Source organism: Solanum pennellii, chromosome 6 (genome assembly GCF_001406875.1).
Source record: "Solanum pennellii chromosome 6, SPENNV200".
In the NCBI taxonomy this organism is placed as follows: Eukaryota; Viridiplantae; Streptophyta; class Magnoliopsida; order Solanales; family Solanaceae; genus Solanum; species Solanum pennellii.
Window position 1 is genome coordinate 10395116 of NC_028642.1, and position 13159 is coordinate 10408274.

Here is a 13159-nt window from a genome sequence, read left to right on the forward strand (position 1 = left end):
CCTTAGCTTTCAGTTTTATCTCCTTAACAACATTTGTGTGGATGTTTTTCCATGGGGGAGGAGGTTTGTTTAGTCTGTCATGGAGAGGTTTCAATAAAATTGTGAGACCTGGGATAAAGTATTTTATATAATTGACACGCGTAAAAAATCGTTGAAGTTTGGTTTTGTCTAGAATTTGATCAAGAAATTTATCAGCAAATGGTATAGATCGTTAGATAAGGATAATAGTGCCTTGTTGGATATTGTGCCTAAGGAACCTTAAATTAATTTGAAAAATACTATACTTAGTTTGGGACAAAACTAAGACATTATCTTTGATTGTATTAAAGAAAACTTTCAGATGCTTAAACTGTTGGTCGATGCTAGTAGAAAACACTAGAACATCATCAATGTAGACTATGATAAATTTTGAGAAGGGATTGAAAATATCATTAATTATTTTTTATATTCCAAAGGATCATTTTTATGTCCAAATGTCAAAATATTCCACTTATATTGTCCAACCGTAAAGGGTGTTCTATAACGGTCTTTTGGATCAACTTGAATTTTTCAAAAGCCAAATTTGAGGTCGAATTTTGAGAAAATAGTGGTGGCATATAGTCGATGGAGGAGATATTTATTTGTAATAGGGTATCTAATCTAATGAAGAGCAGAGTTTAAAGGCTTATAGTTGATGACAAGTTGTGGTACTCCTCGTTCAATCTCAGAGCTTTTGTTAGCATAGAAGGCAGCACAAGTCCAAGAAGATTCGCTTGGAGAAATGATTTGTTTCTCTAAAAGGTCATTGATTTCCTTTTAGGGTGGATCTTGAGTTCATTATTCATTTGGATAGGGAGAACTTTTGTAGGGATAGTTCTCTCATCAAATCTTGGCTTATAAGGAAGCCTTACCAGATATTTTTTAGGATTTCAGAAGGTTGTAGGTAAATCCGCATGGCAAAGATCCTTTTGTATTTTAGTGTCTGAGGTTTTGAATTTTGGACAGGAGGGAAGTTTCTTGTAGTTGTTTTTGCAATCTTTGGAAAACAACTTCTTCTTTGATAAAGTTGATTTGGGACTCCTTGTGTTTTAAAGTGGAAAGGACTTTCTTGATAGGAAGTTTATCAAAAGGTAGGGAAATATTTACACTTCCAATTTCAATTCCTTTGTTACTCACCCTAAAAGGTATAAGTTCCTCTATAAAAGGAGTCCCAAGTATCACACGGTTTGTAATATCTTTTTCTAGCACAAATGAAGTAGAATTTGAGAGAATAGAGTCTCCTATTGGAGTCATAATCTCAACATCTGAGTGTTTGTAACTAATTACGAGTTTATTGTTGTTGGCAACTCTAAGGGCTTCTTTCTGTTTTTTCAAAGAACTTGGTAGGGATGAGTCCTTTGACGCAATTGAGATCAGTGCCTGCGTCGAACAGAGCAATATGATATCTAGGATGAAGGTTTTATTAACTAAAAGGGTTACTCTCACATGTCATCTATGAATAGAGATTCTCGGGAGAAGGTTAAGGAAATCACCATGTTCTTCTCCATCGTCTATTGAATCACTTTTGGGAACATTAGGTGAAGATGAGATTTGTTGGAGGACCAGGCGGTCTAATTTTTGTCTAGCCTTGGTTTATCTAATTTCTTCCTTAAATAAAGCAATTTCAGATTATGTCTTTTGACCTTTAGAGGGAAAGCTATTTAAAATATCAGTAATATTGTAAGTGTTTGTCACTTGAGGGTGAGAAAATATATGGGAATAAGAGTTTGAAGGTTTATCTAAAGCCTTTTTGAATTGCTTTAGATAGTGTTTTTTCTGGGCTAAATCATGTAAATTACTAATGAATTCAAGGAGAAGATCATGTTCTTTAGTAAGAACATTTACCTTACGTTTGATGGTAGGGTTTTGTTCAAACTCAGAAAATCTAAGCCGTCATACTCAATTTAGTTGAAACTATTTTAAAATTCATCTTCTGCATAATCGGAGTTTTCACTCTCTTCCATTAAGAGGTTCTTGATTTGGTTAAGAACAGACTCGTCAAGGTTAAGATTCTTAACCTTTTTGGAGAGTTTGCAGTATTTGGCAATATGGTCAGGCTTATTACACCTATAGCAGTTACCATTATTAGGTGTCGGAGAGGTAGTCCTTCTGGTTGATTGTTGAATCTTTGGAGGGGGGTTTCTTGCTTTCATGAATTTCTCGAAAGTCTTGGAAGCATATTCTTCTTTTCTTGTGGTTGATTTATGGAGAGATTTCTTTCTACATGGTGGAAGACCAAATTGTTCGCAGAAACTTCCTAAATCTTAGCAGGTTTGGGCTCGGTCTTTTGCTATTTTTATTTAAATTTTATCTTGATGACAAATCTTAATAGCAACTTGTTGTATCGAGCTGTTCAGATGGCCATAAGTAATTTTCTCATAGGGAATAATATCACTAGGGTGTAGGTTTTGGAGTTCTTCTTTGACTAGGTCCCTAAGAGACTTAGGCAAACCATCTAGAGATTTTTCTTTGCATTATGGGAGATTACCATCAGGTTTCTAATAGATTCGGGTGAGGAAAGAATCTTTAAATTCTCTTAAGTGAGATATATTTTTGCACTTAAGATTGTTAACTATCTTAGAGGACCTTCCTCTAAAAATACCTAAACTTCCTATGAAGGTTTTGATTATGGTATAGATCAGAGTATTTGTCGAATCTTGAATGGTATGTCTATCCTTAAGAATTGGGTTTCCTAGAGGGTCAAGACGGACACTTTGAAAGATATTTTGTTTATCTTCTTCGATAAGATGTTTATCCACCACCGCCCTTTAAGTTGGCCAGTGAATCCTTCTACAAGGACATGGGTAGTGAATTGGTCTGAAAAATTATGAGAGGTTCTATAAGTAGTGGCAACCTTTGTCATCTGCTGTAATTTGGAGAGAATGTTGTACTCAGAACATGAATCTATGTTCCATTCATAGATATTGTTGGCGTTGTAGTTGTTCTGCAAAACATTAGGTTTTTCTTCTAAAGTAATTTATTTATGGCTAGCTCTAGAATAGTAGAGATTTTGCGGCTTTCACCGATTAGAGTATTCAGATCTGATAGGAGCCACCTCAAGAGGAATGTGTTCCTCCGGTGGGCTGTCCGACTATTGATTCGGAAAATCTTTTCAAATGACTGTGACAGATCCAGAGACTACATCTTTATCAGGGGTGTCTAGAGCTACAGGATTTATGGATTTCTCTATTTCTAGAATTCGACGTTGAAGGTTGGAAAATTGGGGAAAACCCCTAGCTTTATGAATTTGGAATTCTGTGGCAAATGTCCAAGGAATTTCATAAGGTTTGAACAAAAAAATGGAAGAGTTAGAGGTTTCTCCTGATTTTGAGGAATCAGTAGGTGTGGACTGTTGTTTTGATAGTTAATGTTCTCCTAGAACATGTAAATATTTATTTGTGTAGTTATTTTATTCAAAAATATTTTTAGTGTCTCTTTTGTTAATGGTTTCACTGACAGTTTTCCTTTTAAATAGAGTTGCAGCTATCTCCAAAAGACATTATAAAACCCTGTGATGGAGAAGTTCAGATGCTACATCTCCCACATTCTGTGTTTTCCATAATTTTGAAACATTAGCTGATTTTGAAAAAGGAAAATCTATTTTTTGATAATCAGCGTAAGCCTTAAACAATTCGAAGAAATTAATTTTTTTTTGAATTCTGTGTAGAAAGACATAATAATTTTCTTGATGGTCTTGTCATTCTTTTGTTTGAAAATTGTTAAAATCCATTTTCTTTTTAAAACATTATCTAGTGAATAATTTTTTTTTTTTGGATTTTCTTTGTCAATTTGAAAATCTTGTTGCAAAACTTCCATCTCTCCACCTGGGGATAAGTAAGTGGGTAATTGAGGTTGGTCATCGTGGACTTCGGCCAGAGGAGGTGTTTCCACCAAGTATTTGGCTTGTGATATTCTAAAACAAAAGTTAACGGCCTCAAATAAACTAATTGTTGGATTAGAAGTTTATATATGACTAATTTTTTAGATTGGAGATATGAACTTGAATTAATTAGAATTAACTTAAACTTGAAACTAATTAGCTTGACACTACAACATTTTGGTCCTACGGCCACACTAAATTAGGACAACACTTGTAAAGTGTTGCCAAAAACATTTTCCGGGACGCTTTTCAAGCATTACCCAAGTTTTTACTTTTAGCTTCAATAATATTATAAACGCTTCTAAAGTTTACTCTTTAATGTTATAAACTTATACATTATAAATGTTGTTATAATTAACAACTATTTACATATATGGTCATACGTTTAAAGTATCCTATTTTTGTATTTGTAAAAACAACACATTACAAATGTGGCCTTAGTGTTTTCACTAAAATTTTATATTCCTTCCAACATTTTTAACATTAAAACTTGTTCTCCCTCCAATTTTCATTGGGCAAAAAAATAAAACATTAAAACTTATTTTCAGTTAAAGAAAAAATAACTAATTCCCTAAAACTTCAGCCGAAGTTTCTATTTCCCTCAAGCTTCAGTGAAGAATGGTTTATCAACTGAAGAAATTGGCTTTTCTTTCAAGAAGAACTGAAGAACATGATTTTCAGTACGATTCCCCTCACAAATTTCCATCAAACTTCAGCTTAGAACATGATTTTCAACTGAAGAACAGTATGCTTTCTTTGAAGATTGTGTTCTTCAACTCTTCAATCTTAAGCACGATTTTCCTCTCATAAATTCCTTGTTTAAGATAGAGGATCTGAAAACACGATTTTCTTCACAGATTCCTTGTTGAAGAGTTGTTCCATCAGATTTTTTGTTGAAAATTGAACAAAATGCTTCACAGATGAACTTGTCTAACGTTTTAAGCTTTATGGTTGTTGGAATAGAGTTATCAAGTAAGAAATTCTAGATTTAGGGTTTTGATATTCTTGTGCATCAGTCTAAATTTTAACTTAGGATTTTGATATTCTTGTGTTTTTTATCCGATTTTTTAATTTTTGGGAGTCTAGCTCGTAGTTGTATTACGTATAAATGGGCTAATTATCTTTGACAATCTAGTTTTTTATTCTCTTGAATGTTGAATGTACCAGCTAAAGTTAAGTCTTCTTTATTTGAAGAACTGAGCTGAAGCTAAGTCGTCTCTCTCTTCTTAGCTGAAGTTGGCGATACCTACGATTCTCTTCTCCCTAATACAAATTCCATCAAGCGTAAGTAGATACTCTACTAATAATCTAGTATTAGAAACAGTCTTCTTGTCAATAGATTGAATTTTTGTTTATTGCTTAGAAGAGGAGAAAAAGAAGGAATTAATTGCTTTGGAGTTGTGGGAATGGAGCAAATCAAGAGTTACAGCTGAAATTCCAAAGTACAGGAAGCAAGTGCCTAAAATATTGAACCCTAGGCATATTCAACAGCCAAGATAGAGGGAATTACTACTCGGAAGCATTTGAGTGAGTTCGTTAACATCTTGTTTTAACTTTTGATATAAACTCTTATAAACTAATTCCAAGAACAATATAAAATTGTAGTATCAACTATGAAACACTTGAACTTCTCTGTTATGCTCTCAAATATGTCTCATAGTCTTATTATACTCATGTTCGAGCTTGTATGCTCTTTCAGATGTTTAAACATCGTCGTTTAATGGAAAATTGTATGAATGTATTGCCAGAATTATGATTATTGTGTCCCTTTCTCCACATCTTTGGTCACCCCAACAAATTATTCGTTCAACACAATCCTACAATCCACTGGACAACATCTCAAATGTTTAATTCCTTCTGTTATTAAATCTCATCTTATTTTCTCAGTATTGGCAAAATCACATGTTCAAGATATTATCATGATGGTTGCTTCTGAAGTCATTTTCTATGTATATTTTGGTGTCATTTTTTATATTGTTGTTATACAGTACAAACAACTTGAGTACAGATGAAATAAAGGGGGGACAATTGGATTTATATGAGTTGAATAGTTTAAATTTATTTTTTAGGTTGAATTTTTTTCCTCTTTTTCTATTTTTGGCTTGTTGCCGCTCTTTTATTGTATATTTGGTTGGTGATAGTTGAGGTATATTGTTTGTTAGTTAAGGCTTTTCTCTCTCTCTGACTCTCTTTTGGAACCTCTCAACTATAATTTCCTCAACTTTGTCTAGTTGTTGTTCATTCAAATCATCTTTTATTTTGTTTGTTGATGTATTTCCTTTATTGGTTCTTCTTGGTTGTTGGTTTGATCCTGTACAACAAGATCATTATAGTAATTATGAGTAGAAAATAATAGCGTTCAGTATCTTACCTGACTGTTTCTTCCCAAAGTATGTATGTTTTGCCTGTAGTTCTCCTTCTTTCAAACTTGCCAGTGCTCATCTCATATCTCATTTACCTTCTCCAGCCGACAGTACTTGCTTGGTAGTGATAACAGGAGTCGCAAGGTTAATAGGGATATCATTTTTAGCCTCATTTTGGTCTTAGTCGAGCAGCAAATGATTGGATAATACTTTAGGGAGATAATTTTGGGACTATGTGCTTATTAGCCTTGTGAGTTGAAACCTGATTCATCATGTTTCTATCTTTATGTAATTTTGGAGTAGTTTGATCAATGTGTGTCATCTTCCCCTTTTTCCACCTTGAGAATTGAAATTCACTGACTCGCAACTTGGTGTGAGCTTGTAATCCCGAGAACAGATGGATGGATCAGATATCAGTTTAGTTGAAAGACTTTGGTACAATTATCAAATGACAATTTCGGACATGTTATATAAATAGGAACACAACTAGTTTTATTTTGTTAGTTGTCATTATATGTCTTATAAGTTTCCCTTTCTGATATTGGCTTGCAAAAGATTTTAAATCTGAGTAGATGAAACATCATTTTAGTTGATGAAGTTTTGTACAACTATACAATTAAAACTAAAGGCATGTTCCGTAGAAAAGTGATTACTTTAGTCCTAACAATCTTATTTTGTCTTCTTATAAAGAAAGAAACTTCCTCATTCTGTTTATCCTTATCAGATCAATTTATATGCCTAGGTATATTCCTGTTTTTATGTTCCAAGCATATCCTATGTGCTCTCGATTAATACATATACTTCACTGAATCTGCAATCTTCTAGAATATACAGTAAAAGGCATGTTTTCCACAAATTTATGTAATAATAGCATGCTGCACTTTGTATTTTTCCTTTAAAAAGAAATTAGATGTCCTGCTGCCTCTATAAAGCTATTATTGCTGCAAAGTAGATAAGACTGAAACAAAAAGCATTTAAGGTACCAGAGAAACTGGAAGAGGTAATGTCAGTTACAAAGAGAAAGCAACACATGAGTCCATGTAATGTATATTTGGTCCATCAAGATGTCTGCATTTTTTCCCATCACCCTTGAGTAGGTTTCAGCATGTAAGAGTTCCAACTTGAGACATCGTGATTGTATATTTGGTTGGTGATAGTGGAGGTTGTTTCATTTGGAGTTCCTTTGAAGGTATTGTGTGTTTTACTTAATTTGGTTTCTAATTTGGATGTGGATTGCAATTTGCAAATCCATCATGTAACTATATTTTTTCTTTAGTTTTATACTTTTGCATATGCACATTTTGAACAATTTTTTTTCTAAACCAAGAAATCTTCTCAGCTATTTCAAGTTTTGCTGAATGGAAATTAATATTATGCAGACACCAAAATCAAGGTACTTCTAATCTCTTAACAATAAAATGACTATATTTCATCCTTGAAATAATGATATACAATGACATACAGTTTTGCAGTTATTATTAGGTATATATTAGAAACAAGAATGGTAACAAGATACTCGAAACTCACTATGATTCTTATAATCTCATAACATATGATTCTGGTTCTGATGATTCGAGGGCTCAAGGTGGCAGCTTAAGGTAGGTTCTTGATTCTCTTGAGCTTCCTCACCCTGAAGTTTGTCATCTCCATTTTTTCTAAGAAACAGCTACCCTTAGCAGTAGAGTGTATTGTTTTTCTGTGTAGTATGGATATATAATGTCTAGTATGTGACTCCATTTGGAGAGTTAGCCACCTGTTAAGTTTTCTTCCCTATAAATATGTTTGCACTGAAAGAATTAAACACACAAATGAGTTGCTGGAGCTTTTGTACTAGATGTTGTATTTTCCAAGGAGATTTACTAGCTTGGTTGAGCCATCTAGTGAGAACTTAGAATGTACTTCTAAGTTGATCCTCATATAACCATGCTCAGAGCACCAATGAAGTTCTTTGAAAATTAAGAACTTCACCCTCACTATTGTGATTCATAGTCCACCAGTTCATCAACTGATTATTCAGAGCAACGTGTCTGTGAACTTTTTAAGAAGGCAGCAAAGAAGCTCCAAATGTGAACTTTCAAGGGATTGTGTTTTACTTAATTGTTTTCTACTTTGGGTTTCTAATTTTGATGTGGATTTGCAAATCCATTATGTAACTATATTTTTTTTCTATAGTTTTATTCTTTTGCATATTTGTGAAGTAGTTAATGATTTAATGATTGTTACTGTAAGATTAAATAATTATTTCTTCTTCTAGGAATTCTAATATCTAATCCAAGGATTGAATGGATTTAGCAAGGTATTGCAAAGAGTATATTGTTGGCGTTGAATCATTCCTTGATTTTGCTTACTCCTATGAAAATCCTCAAGGAGACGACATTCATTGTGTGTGCAAAATGTTGTAATATTCGTTGACTCGAAGGAATGTACTGTATGATCATCTAATATGCTATGGATTTGTTAAAGGTTGCTAGATGGATCAATCACGGGGATGGGGTATCAAGTAGAATATTGGCGATGATATGGATTACGCGCGTGATGATCTTGATGGGTTGTTGAATGATCAATTTAGAGATGTTGCACAGGCTGAAGGAGCTTATGATGGTCGAAATGAAGATGCCAAGAAATTCTATAACTTAGTTGAAGAGGCAAGCCAAGAACTATATCTTGGTTATACATGATTCTCTAAATTATCATTCACACTTCGATTATATTTGTTGAATTGTCTACATGGATGGAGCAATGAATCATTCACTTCTCTTTTAGAGTTATTAAAAGAGGTGATGCTCGAGTTGAACATTCCTCCGTCTTACAATAAAACCAAGTCTATGGTTAAGAATCTTGATCTTGATTATGAGAAAATTGATGCATGTCGCAATGATTGCATGTTGTTCAGGAATGATCATATGGATGATGAACTTTGTCATACTTGTGTAGCTTCACAATAGATTAAATCTCCTTAATTTAATAGTGATCTTTTGCCTTCAAAAAAACAGCATCGAGTTTCAGAAAAGACTGAGACACTTTTCATTAATTTCTAAACTCAAAAGTTTATTTATGTGCTCAAAGACGACAGATTCTATGAGGTGTCATGAGAAGGAGTGTTCTAAAGAATGAAAGTTAACGCATCCCTTTTATGGTCTAGCATGGAATTATTTTGAGAGGTTGCAATTGTCATAATGTGAGACTTGGCTTGTCAAGTGATGGGTTCATTCCATTTAGAACCATGAGTATGTCACATAGCACATGAATAGTTATGTTGATGGTGTATAATCTTCCACCTTGGATGTTCATGAAATATGAATATTGTATACTTTCTTTACTTATACTTGGGCCGCGATCATCTGGAAATGACAATGATAGTTACTTAAAACCATTGATAGATGAGTTAAAATTATGGTGGGATTCTAGTGTTGAAACATATGATACTTCAAGAAATCAAACTTTTCAAATGTGGGCAGCTCTTATGTGGACTATCAACGACTTTCCTGCATATGCTACGTTATTTGGTTAGAGTACAAAAAGAAAATTTTTGCCCTTGTTGTAACTATGTCACTAATTCTCGCTATCTTAAACATAGTTGGAAAATGTGTTATATGGATCATCGTGTTTTTCTACCTAATGAATCATCCATTGACATCTAACAAAAGATCTTTCAATGGAAAATGAATTTAGTCCTCCTCCACCTTTATTAAAGGGAACTGATGTGCTTAATAGCTTACAGGATTTTCAAAATGTTTTTGGAAAGAAAAGAAAGAGATCAAATGATGGCCCATGGAAAAAAAGTCAATCTTTTTGGAATTACCTTATTGGCAGCATAGCTTGTTATGCCACAACCTTGATGTAATGCACATAGAGAAGAACATACTTTACAACATACTTGGAACTCTTTTGGATATTTCTTGCAAAACAAAGGATCATGCAAAAGTCCGGTATGAGTTGAAAGATATAGGAATCAGAAAGAACCTTCATCCAAAAGATACAGAAGATAGTAAGAGAAAAATTTTTGCAAAAGCATGCTTCTCAATGACAATTGGAGAGGAATCAATGTTTGTGGAGTATTAAAGATAGCCAATCTACCTGATGGTAGTTTCTCCAATATATCTAGGTGTGTGAACTTGGATGAAAGAAAATTGTATAGTTATAAAACCCATGATGCTCATTTCATGTTACATTACTTGCTTCCAATACCAATTAAAAGCATTCATACCAATTAAAAGCATTCTTCCTGATCATGTGGCTATTCCTTTGATTTGTCTTAGTTCCTTTTTCCGTCGTTTCTATAAATAAAAGTAATCACATTGGAGGAACTGGATTACTTAGAAGTATAGATCGTAGAAACAATAAATTAGTTAGAGCAAATTTTTCCTCCTTAATTGTTTGATATAATGATTCATTTGCCTATTCATTTGGCGAATGAAGTGAGATTAGGAGGTTCGGTTATAAAATCGATGAATGTTTTCCACTGAAAGAGAAATGGGTACATTTAAATTATACATACGCAATAGACGTTATCCAAAAGGTTGCATAGCAGAGACACGAGTGGGAATAGATTGTATGAATTTATACTCCAAATATCTGCATGAAAGTGTGGATACCAGATTTAACAGAAGAGCCAGCCAAAATAATGATTAATGTGACCCAAGTTATGCGGAAATTGTGAGTTTGTTTCCTAACAAAGGAGTTCCTTTAGAACAAAGAAAATTTATCCATTCATTTTAGATAACAACTCACTGAGTTAGGCACATTCATACTTATTGGAAAACTATGACGTGGTTGATGAGGTTGAAGAATGTATTAGGTACCTTAATTTGAATATAGTATTCTTTTTGTATAATTAATTTTGAACTTACTTTATTATCATTTTAACAAAAAAAAGTACATGTTGTGTAGAGAGCATGAGCAAGATGTTAATAATCATCCACGAAAATCTAAATGGAGCAAGGCCAACAATCATTGTCAAAACTTCTTTCAATGGTTAGAAACTTGTGCTTTACAAAAGGATGTGCTTGATTTGATAAAATAATTGTCTAGAGGACCAATTTTTGTTGCAAAAAGATATTCTTGGTATTTCATCAATGGATATAGATTCCATATTAGACAGCAGATGCAAGGCGTAAAACAAAAAATAGTGGTGTTACAGTAGTTGATTCAACTACAAGCATTGCAAGCTCAAAGGATAAAATCTGATAGCTGCAGATTTGACTTATTATGGCAGAACTGTTGATATAGTTGAGTTAAACTATTGCGGTAATTTAAGGTTTTTCGATTTAAGTGCAATTGGTATGAGGTTGAAAATGATACTTACGGCCTTACCTATGTCTAGATTAACAAGAGATGCTCTCAGGAAGAGCCTTTAGTGCTTGGCTCTCAAATACACCAAGGCTTCTATGTGCAAGATCCATATGATCAAGATAGACAATATGTTATGAAGACTGTTTCGAGAGACTTTTTTAACATGGCTGATCAATTGAATCTAATCTCCCACAAAGTTATGAAAATGAGCTATGTGAACATGTGATGGGACTATTCATACCAAATGATAATGGTGAAGTAATCTTAACAAGGACTGATGTATCGGAAACAATTATTGATATGCCTTCGGAGGAATTGGTTACTCAACAACTTGATGTCGAATATGAAGAGGAGTTTGAAGATGAGTCTTCAGATGAGTTTGAAGATTAGTCTTCAGATGAGTTTGAAGATGAGTACAGGTAGTTATAGCTGAATATTTTTTTATTTGTTGTTTATTATTTATATACTTATTAGTTTCCTACTATTATCAGGCAGTGGACAGTAGAGGCAGAACAGTAAGCTATGCAGTGTGAACTAGCTCCTGGTTTCGTCGATGTACCAACATTCATGTCCTTTGGTGTCGTCGTTTCTCTCTCACACGTTCATTTGGAATTCGAGGTATCTGCTTGTATTCTATCCAGGTTCCTTGTTTCTCTGTACGTGATCAAGTTTTTGTAGTGGAAGCGTTCCTAGAAACTCGTCACCATCCCATTCATTGCTCAACAAGAGGTAAACAACTAGTAACCTCTTGTTCATCTCGAGTTTGAATGTGTCGAATCTTGTTTTGTTCTTTGCCGATTCAAAAGGGATCGTATATGACATGCCCAAGATGAGTTTTCTCTTGCTCTTAAGCTTTCTGAAATTGGTATTGTGTGTTTCGCTTTCTAAAGGTTTTAATTCTTGTGTTAATCTGTTGTAACTATTTTTCTTAGTCCTAAAGTGTCAAGAAGTCTTTCATTGTTTATCTAGTGCATTTTCAATTATAGATCCATAATTTTAGTCCAATATTGCTCAGTTGTTTTGGGATCACCTCATAGTATGAAGTTGTTAAACTCGTTTCGTAGTATTTGATTACTACATGTTGCTTTGACTCTTTCATTCATCCTAGTTAATTCAATAGTTTTGGCCATAAGCGCAAAATGGAGCCTGTTACTAGCATGAGTTGGCTGCCTATTTACTTTAAATGTTCTTCTCTTTGAGTCCGTGTTTAATCAACTTAAAGATGACATTCTCTATCTTTTCTTTTGAGGTTTTCAATGTGTCTGTTGCTAATGACAATAAAGAGATAATTTCAGTTTAAAGTTCATATTTAGTTTTGTGCGATTTTTATCCTAGTTTGGATAGTGGGTGAGCATGCTATTTTTGAATTTGCATCTTCATTGATTTGCCTCTCATAATTTTGGAGATCACCAATTTTGATACATCGTGGCAAGTGCTAAATCAGTTTCCTTATGTTGGTACTTTTCTTGTATATATGTCCAGTTTAGTATTAAATTCGTGTAGCTATATGAATCCTGTTCTTCGTGAATCTCATTAGTATTGCATATGTAGTTTATTTTGCATGTTACAGTGAGCTACAATGTTTAAGTAATGTGTTCGTTTTTTT

General features: G+C 33.6%; 1 long non-coding RNA gene across 3 annotated transcripts; it reads left to right on the forward strand.

The window, feature by feature from the left end:
- The first annotated feature begins 4475 nt into the window (after window positions 1-4475).
- On the forward strand, window positions 4476-9089 carry LOC114077563. Of its 3 annotated transcripts, XR_003578891.1 has the most exons (5): window positions 4476-4578; window positions 5093-5182; window positions 5262-5425; window positions 7601-7654; window positions 7734-9089. It is a non-coding gene; the product is annotated as an uncharacterized LOC114077563 (long non-coding RNA). The 3 variants fall into 3 exon arrangements; XR_003578892.1 differs by having other exon boundaries at window positions 5262-7859; window positions 8725-9089; XR_003578890.1 differs by having other exon boundaries at window positions 5262-9089.
- The last annotated feature ends 4070 nt before the right edge of the window (window positions 9090-13159 follow it).